We start from the raw sequence: 8,099 nt of genomic DNA on the forward strand, positions 1-8,099 counted from the left end.
GGCTGTCCACCACACTGGGTTCATTTTCCAGCTTTTTATTTATTTATTTAGTACAGGGTCTACAGGGTCTCGCTACACAGATCAGACTCCTAGTGATCCTCCTGTTTTCAATCCAAGTGCTGGGATTACAGGTATGCACCACCACGCCCAATCTCAATCGCTGTCTCAATGCACCCCTGGGGTGGGGCCAGCATGGCATGCTGGGGATCAAACCCCGGTCCCTAAATCTGCCTAAGCAAGCACTTTAATCTGCTGAGCTATCTGGCCGGCCCATATTCCAGTTTTTTAAATGAAATACTTAAGTAACTAATTTTTAGTTTTTTTCCTTATATATAGATTTATGATTATAAAGCACCCTCTAATTACCATACAGTAGTATATTTATTTTCATTTTTTTGTATTTTCATCATTGTTTATTTAGTCTTAAGTATCCTCAAATGTTCATTACAAGACTTTTTAAAACCCATGAGTAAATAAAAATATACTTACAAAATTTCAACTTTACTAATACTTTTAGGTTTTAGGGTTTAATTCTTATTGACTTTAAATCTGTTGTATGTGATCTGAGAACTGTGGTTCTTTGAGACTAAGTCTCGAGCCTCTGAGACCTAGTTTATGATCTGACTCATGACTGATTCTGTAGCATCTCCTTACCAAGCAAGCGTGCTCCCCATTCATTCAGAATTCTATAAATAGTCTGTGGACCCCACTTGTCACGTTGTTGTCCTAATGTTCTAAATCCTCACTGATTTGCATCTGTTTATTCTGTCAGTGGCTTAGGCAAGTGTGCCAGTTGATCTCCCAGTGTACTGAGGAATTGTTTCTTGGAGTAATTTCTTCTGTAATTTGTTTTCCTATAAAATTAAAGTTATGCTAATAGGTCCGAATAAAGCTCAGCGGTTAGGAATGGTGTTTGCAGTTTGAATACTTCTTTTTTTCCTTTTTAGGTGCATCTCTTTTAAACTTTGTCTGCGTGTGTGTGTGTGTGTGTGTGTGTGTGTGTGTGTGTGTCTGAGTGTGTTGTTGACCAACACCCTCTGATTGGAAGATCAGACTCGCTGTGAATATTGTGTTATTCCCGCCTTCCCATTTCGCTCCTTGCTCCCTGTCTGTCACGTTTGTCCTGTGGTTTCTGATCTTTCTTTGAGCTCTTGAAATTGATTGAAGTTTCTGGGTTTTGTTTTTCCTTTTCATTTCTTTTTTCTTTTGTCATCTACTAGCTTGCTCATTAAATATATATCATGCAGGGGTTAGTCATGAAAATGCACACCCCCGATATAACAAAACATAAAATGAATCAATCTTTTTGCCCTTCTCCAAAAACTGTTCCAGAGCTCCACCAAGCTGCAGCTGCAACCTGTGTGGCCTCAGGAGTCTCCTGTCCATCTTAATCTGCTCTGGTCCGAGCTGAGCCCACAGAGCCAGTGTCCTCTGGTGGCCAGGACACCCAGACCCCACGTGTGTCTATGTGAAGTGAGGCACCTACAGGTGCCTCTCTTCATGCCCTTTCTTGCCAGCATCTCAGGCCTTCCTGCATCACATTTTCCCCTCATTTTTATACAATAAAGCTGGTTTTACTGGATATTTACATAACTTCACTAATAGCATTTTTCTAGCTAACCTTTGAAAGGAGTTTCCTGTTGCTTTTCCTGTCAAAACTGAATGTTTGTGGAGGGGTGCAGTGACCCCTGTGTTTGATGCTCGGGGCAAGATGCACGTGCTTCCCTGCCTGTGGGCTCCTCCAGCCCCGAGGTGCAGGGTGCAGCCCTCTCCAGGGCCTTGGCTGCAGCCTGTGCTATCATTGGTGAGAACTGTAGGCATTGGGTCACTGACTCTTCCTGTCCCTACACCACACTCAGGGGTTCCATGGGTAGCCACACGGCTGTTGCCTACATTTTATCCCACACAACCACCCACAAGCACTGCAGATCCCTATGCCTTGCTGTCTGCCTTAATCTCAGGGGTTTCCCACAGGGCTGGCTACATGTGAGCTGGCCTGTCCATCTTCATCCTGACAGTGGTCCAGGTGACACACGGAAGTGTGCCAGGTTATCAGGTCCAATGGGGCCTGGGGGCTCGTCCTGCACCTCACCTCCAATTCCCTTTGTGAGGCCATCTTCTGTGGCACCCGAGTTTCCTCCCAGAGCAGACCCCACGTGTTCCAGCCTCCTTCCCATAGTGCCTCTGGGTTTTTCCTGCTCCCTGCATCTCTGCCTGCTAAGTTCAGCCCCTCCCCTTGCACCCCAGAGAGTAGGTTCTGCTTCTTCTGTGGACCAGATTCCACCCATGAAACCCAGGAGCCTCCATCATCAAAGACTGCAATCCCCCCTCTCGAGGAGGCTGGGCCTGAGATTGTTCCCCTCCCCTTTTCAGGACTTTCCTGTGCTTTTTCCATCTGTGCAGATCCAGTTTGTTAATTTTTATTTTTAAATGGTTATTTATCAGGGTATAATAGTGCATGCCTGGAGCTGGGGAGATGGCTCAGTGGAATAAGTGCTTCCCTGGCAAGCGCAAGGACCTGAGTTCAATCCCAGGTTATACACACACACCCACCCACCACCCACTCCCCGCCCCCACACATAGTGCATGCCTGCAATTCCAACACTTGGGGAGGCTGAGGCAGGAGGATTCCAAGTTTGAGCTCATCGTGGGCAACTCAGCAAGATCCTGTCACATGCTTGCTTTCTGCTGAATGGATCTGGATTGAAAAGTTGAAAAAAAAAATCTAAGTTAGACCTAATTGAAGCAGCAAAATGAATAGAAATGAGTGCAATTGAAAAGAAATAATAGAAAAATATCAATGAAATAAAAAACCTGGCACTTTTAAATGATCCATTAAATTAATAAATATTTAGTGATCCAGAAAAAGAGGAAGAGAAATAAATTACTAATATCATGAATGAAAGAGAGGACATAATTACAATGCCTATGGAATTCTATAATATCACAAACAACTTTGTGCTCATAAATTCCAAGACTTGAAAGAACATATTGCTTGCAAGCCACATACAAAGTACCAAATCTCGCCAAAAAATAAAAATAAGCTAGATGTCCTGTATCTACTTAAAATATTAAATTCATGCTTTGAAACATTGCAAAAATAAACAAAAAATCTAGGCCCAGATGGTTTCACTGGCAAATTCTGCCACGTATTTAAGAAAGAAGTGACATCAGTTTTACCCAAACTCTTTCAAAAGTAGAAGAAGCACACTTGATGCTCATTTTATGAGGCCAGCACTGCCTGGATACCAAAAGCAAAGATTTTACAAGAAAAAGAAAAAAACTTCAGAGCAGTGTGCCTTGCTAGCAGAGGTCTGAAAATCCTTCCCGAAAAAAGCCAGAAAATCCAGCAATGTCTAAAAAGTATTGTACAGTGCTGCACACTCACATGGGGTTTATCCTAAGAATAAAAATTTGGTTTTGCATTTTCAAAAAATTACTCAATGAAACTTACCTTATCAACAGAATGCAGAAGTACTATGGTTAACTTCATAGATGCAGGAAAAGGCATTTGCTGAAACACAGTGGCTCCCCAGAGCTCTACGACAGTGACAACTAGAACTGTCCTGTCAATCAAGTGTACCTAAGTAACTTACAAATAACATCAGTCAGTGGTGAAATATTGAGTTCTTTCTCCTTTGGTTTGTGAACAAAATAGAAACACCCACACCCACAACTTTTGCCTAACATGCCACAGAAGACCCTAGGAAATGTGATTGGCTTATTAAGCAAGGAAAAGAAAAAAGTCATAAAAATTGGATTTGAGGATGTAAACTGCTTTTAGGGCAGACAACATGACCATGAACTTCATAGACTGAAAAGTATCTACAGGGCTTTGCTGGTTGGCTGTTGGCGGCGTTGCCTCTGACCCCGTGTGTGGCTTGTGGAGTCTGCGTTTGCAGCTACGAAGGGTTTGGCGAGGTGTCTCACACTGTTTTGCTGCTGCAGCCTACCAAGAGGCCAGAAGGCAGAACTTACTCTATGAATCTGTTAATGAATGCATGGAAGGTGTTTATAAAATGTATGAAGAACATCTGAAGAGAACGAACCCCAACAGCCCCTCTATCACATACGATATCAGTCAGCTGTTTGATTTTATTGATGATCTGGCAGACCTCAGTTGCCTTGTTTACCGAGCTGATGCCCAGACATGCCAGGCTTATAACAAGGACTGGATCAAACAGAAGATCTATGTGCCCCTTCGTCGACAGGCGCAACAGGCTGGCAAACAATTGAGTTGAAAACAGTAAGGGCTGAGGGTGGGCTGGGAGTGGGCTGGGAGCGCAGGGGTGTGCAGTGCACTGCGGTGGGGTGCTGTCCTGTGAACGCAGGGGTGTGCAGTGCGCTGCGGTGGGGTGCTGTCCTGGGAGCGCAGGGGTGTGTAGTGCGCTGCGGTGGGGTGCTGTCCTGTGAGCCTCTTTCCATTTTGTTACACTCTAGCCAGGATTGAATGCATTAGATGAAATGTGAGGTGTGAGGTTCTTCTCAACCCGAAACCCTCACTGAGTGCTTTTTCTTTTCTTTTTATTTTTTTACTTAAACATTTTTATGATGATTTAGATGGAAGTTGTCACTTGTTGATGTTGGCTCCAGTCCTTCAGATTGTTGCTATCTGCTTTATAACATTCACTGTACTAATCTTTTAAGATGGGGTAGGGGATGACAACAAAATTTAGTTATACCATCAAGAAAAAGTCTTAGTGAAAAAAATGAATGTTCTTTAGTTAAAAAAAGAAAAGAATCTACAAACTTAAAGTTAATAATAAAACTTGCAAACTAAATAGGTTCAATGTACTAATACAAACATCAATTGTATCATAATATGTAAATATTGTACTAAAAATGGATTTAGTTGCAAAAACTTAGAAAATAAAATTAAGGAAAGTGCACAGTATCATGAAAATAAGAATCAAATAACAGGGATCAAAACCTAATGAAAAAATTTTAAGCTCTTTATACTGAAAACTACGACATATAGCTCAGCAATAAGTAAATGGGGGCGGCATATGCCAAGTCCATGGATTGGACCAACCAATATGGCTTGCATGTCAGCTGTCCCCAAATTAATCTGCAGATTCAGTGAAGTCCTAACTGAAGTTACAATAAAATTTTTTACTGTGAGTATTTAGGGTTAAGGAACCTAGAACAGCTAAGATAATTTGAAAGGAGGTTGTTAGATTAATCTTACTACCATATTTCTATAGATAGCGATAGTAGTTATCTAAACGTAGTGATAATTTGTTAATATATAAATACAAGGCTACAGTGATTGAGAAAGTGTGATGGGACCTAAGCCTGGAGGTTGCTCTCTGGCAAAGGCGCAGAGCAGTCTTAGGAAGCCTTTTCAACCAATGGTTCCAGAGGACCGGGTAGTCCGAAGGGGAAAAGCGGACTTCAGCCTCCTACAACACAATATTAATTTGAGATGCATAATATGTTTAAACATAAAAAATATAAAGAATAAAATAATAAAGAACATCATAGAATATTCTAGAATAAAATATAAAGAATATTTTCATAAGCTTGGGCTAAATAAGGATATATTTAAGCAATACACAAAAAGCACTAACCAGTAAGAAATGACCCATCAGACAATTAAAATCAGAAGCTTTTGTGTATGAGGAAGTGCTACTAAGCAAATAAATAGCTGAAGCCCCAATCTGCGAGAAGGTATGTGTGACACATAGCTGGGGAGACAGCTCAGCACCATGTGCGCCTGCCTGTTGAGTGTAAGGTCCCGAGTTTGAACCACGGTACCACATACACAAAAAGATGTCTATCTGTGATACATAGATCTGATAAAGAATTCATACCCAGAACACATTAAGAACTGCCACAAACCAACAAGGAGAAGAGAAACGAGCACACTTAAAAGTGGGCAGGAGGAGGACTTCGTGCAGCACATGGAGGAGCTTGGAAGTCACAGCTCCATGCTCACCACACTGAAGCACCAGGTGAGCAAACTCTCCCTGGGGGTTCTGGGAGCCATCAGGAAAGTAAGGTCACAGGGAAGACCAGGGCCATCAAGTTGAGCAAGGACAGCAGGACTCACAGATAGAACCTGCCTGAGCAGAGACCTTGGTGGCAACCATGCCAGGTGGGGCGCGGGGGGTGGTGGTGGTGCGGAGAGCATGGTGGGGCCCCAGGGTTTGGTCTGTGGAGCTTGTTTCAGGGGCCCCAACACACACTTGAGTTTTACTTCTCAGAGCTCAGCTCAAGTTAGAGACAGGATCAGAGAGCAATCCCCTGGCTTCCGGCAACTGGAAGGAAAAGACACCACTGCGAAATATGTAGAGCAGCTCATGCTTCATAACCAGGCCTGCCCTCTGGAGCAGCTCGGGACCTAGAGCCACCCCCCACTCCTCAGGCCTTAGTGCCCGGATCACCTTGAGGAAATGGAGAGACTTTAACAGTGATGTCATGAAAGCAGACACCAGCCTGGCATGGTGGAGTGTGCCTGCGATCCCAGCACTCAGGGAGGCTGAGGCAGGAGGACCCTACAAATTCAGTCCCACCTGGGCAACTTAGTAAGACCTTATCTCTAAATAAAATATATGAAAAGGTGGAGAAGCACTGGGTTCAATCTCCTAGAATCACCACCAAAAGAGAGAGAGGGGGACACAAAGGGGGGACAGAGAGAGAGAGAGAGAGAGATTGGTAGAGAGAGAGAGGGAAGGAGGGAGAGAGGGAGAGAGGAAAAAGAACACATAATGGCTAACATGTATAAGAAAAACTCAACATCATCACTTAGGATTACCATTAGGGTTAGGGTTAGGGGTAGAGTGAGGTTAGAGTTAACTAAAACTAAAATTGTTGGACATGGTATGCTCCTTAGATCAAGCAGTTCCATCCTGGATGTGTCACACGGAAATTCTCCTATGTGTTCCCTAAAGATGTGATGAAGGACAGAGATACTTCCCGTCCTGCAGCAGCAGGGTGGGTGACCTGAGCCTCTGGCAGGGGAAATCCTACATCGGGATGACTGAGCACAAATCACCCAGCACCAGCAGGCCGGCTGCGCGCCACCACAGAGCAGAGTAGAGGCTGGCACAGGGGAGGACATGGCACAGGGTTTCGTTCCTGAAAGCCTGCGACAGGCAGAGCTCCTCCTTCATCTGAAACCGGGCCGAAGGAGGTTTCCAAGGTTCTGATAATATTTGTCTTAGGTTCTGCAAAACCGGAAAATTCATTGAGCTGAACTCTTATAGTTTTCCCACCTTGACTCAGATTTGCATGACTCCATTAAAAATTTGCATGATAAAAACTCTTAGGAAAATAGGCTTAGATGGGAACTTGTTATCCAGAAGAAAAGATCTGCCCAAAGTCTACACCAGTGAGATGTTAGATGTATGGATGGGCTTTGAAAAAAACAGCGTCCGCGCTGCGCGGACCCAGCAGCCTCACCCTGTGGCCCAGTCCATCACCCAGGTAAGCACTCTCCCACTGGGTGTCGAGTTCAGTAATTAAGATCGTTGGGCATCGGAACTGCAACAGACCCTGTGACCAAGGAAAAGAATGAAAGCCCAGCGGCGGACCCACTCAGACGTGGAAACCTGATTTATGGCAGTGCAGGACCACTCGAGAAAGGAGCTTGTTTAATAAATGCTGCCGAGACAATTTGTTATTCATGTGGAAAAAATGAAATTGAATTTCTGCCTCACATCATAAATAAAAGTCACTTGAGGAAGACAATGTAGGAGATTATCTTTATGTCCTCGTAGTGTTGGGAAGCCTTGCTTAAACAAGACGCTGAGGGTGTTGAGCGGAAAATACAAGATTGATAAATTTCACTGTTAACATAGAAAACTTTGCTTACCAAAAAATAACATAAAGAGGGTGAAAAATGCTCACCCTCACATAAAGAGGGTGGAGGAGATATTGTCCACACATACGCCAGTGGAGGATTAGTATCAGAGTATATAAAGAGCCTCCCACAAATCACTAGAAAGACAGGCGATAGGAACAAACATGTCACAACGCCAGAGAAGGTGAAAAGGTTTTGGAGTTCTTGAGTATTAAAGAGAACGAGAATGTATGTTCAATGAGTCACTTTGCTCCTGCGAGATTGGCAGAATTTGGAGATCTTGAGTCTCAACCAG

General features: G+C 43.6%; 1 pseudogene; it reads left to right on the forward strand.

Annotated features, from left to right (window-relative positions):
* The first annotated feature begins 3,352 nt into the window (after positions 1–3,352).
* LOC101589505 lies at positions 3,353–4,241 on the forward strand (annotated as a pseudogene).
* The last annotated feature ends 3,858 nt before the right edge of the window (positions 4,242–8,099 follow it).

Source organism: Octodon degus, unplaced genomic scaffold (assembly GCF_000260255.1).
Source record: "Octodon degus isolate 3935 unplaced genomic scaffold, OctDeg1.0 scaffold00031, whole genome shotgun sequence".
Classification (NCBI taxonomy): Eukaryota; Metazoa; Chordata; class Mammalia; order Rodentia; family Octodontidae; genus Octodon; species Octodon degus.